The sequence below is a fragment of the Centroberyx gerrardi genome, chromosome 12, assembly GCF_048128805.1.
Source record: "Centroberyx gerrardi isolate f3 chromosome 12, fCenGer3.hap1.cur.20231027, whole genome shotgun sequence".
NCBI lineage: Eukaryota > Metazoa > Chordata > Actinopteri > Beryciformes > Berycidae > Centroberyx > Centroberyx gerrardi.
This window is the reverse complement of record NC_136008.1, coordinates 30,172,744-30,173,886: the sequence shown is the minus strand read 5'-3', so window position 1 is coordinate 30,173,886 and position 1,143 is coordinate 30,172,744.

Genomic DNA, 1,143 nt, shown 5'->3' with positions numbered 1-1,143 from the left:
AGGACCCTGCGTCATGGCGCGCAAGGGGCCAGCGGGCCATTACCCGTTGCAGCGCTGTCCCAATGGGCACACCGAGCACTCATATTTACAATAAATCGTCTCGTAACGTGGAATCGAAGGGGTCCCCTGGTCTGAAAGCGATGACCACAACCTCGGTCTGAAGCGGCGGGGGGAGCACGTGGTAACGTTAGTCCCTTATAAATCCGCTACAAGCGGCCGAAGCTGTCCGCTTGGCACGCGTAAAAGACGAGCCGTTCCCCAACTAGATGGGGTGAGGGAAGACGCGCACAAAACGCTCCGCAGTTGCAGCTGAAGGGAAAGCTCTGTTTGTGTTTTTTACCAGCTGGCCTCTAAGGGAAGACTTTTTCATCGTAAAAAAAATCACAATTTTGGATGGATTTTTTCCTCGACAGAACGCACCGAAGACGCATCAGCCAAGACTGAAAAAAAGTTCGCACCTTGCGCCTTGCGAGCGCCAGGATTTGGGGTTCTTATTTTTAACAAGTTTGTGATCTGTTGGGGGAGAAAAAGAGAAAGCAATGAATCGCTTATCAAGACACTGAAGTTTCCCCAGATAGACATTTCAGAGCGCAGGCTGGTGTCGGGTGAAGTGCGGGTCGTACCGGCCACCAGTTGGAGAGCCGGGAGCGCTCTGATGCGGCGGAGGTGTGCGCAGTCCCCGCAGGCTACACGGCTGTGCGTCCGGCTGGCGATAGCCGCATAGATCGGTTTGTGAACTTTGCTGTTTTCATCAAGACGTCTGAAGATACCTTTAATGGCCGCCCGTCCAGTTTTGGTGACATTCTCCTGCGCCTTTACGCACTCTTGGTGTGTGTTTACTATCAACCGGGAGTAGATCGGTGCGGTCCGCTCTGACCGAATAACGGATTTTTGTTTTTGCATCGAGACAGTTGAATGGATTTTCAGGTACAACTCAGATATACTTTACTGAACCTGGGAACATAAAAAGCAGTTTTCAAACTTTTTTTTTTTGAAGGGGAAACTAGCTCACGCGCGTAAATGCTCTCCGCTTTTGAACCGTTTTCCCACGAAATGCCCCGTGATATTTAAACCTCCCCGGTCAACATTTTCTCAATCTAATTTTTTTTTCTTTACCAAGGCGTCAAGAAGCTGCTGGGGAAG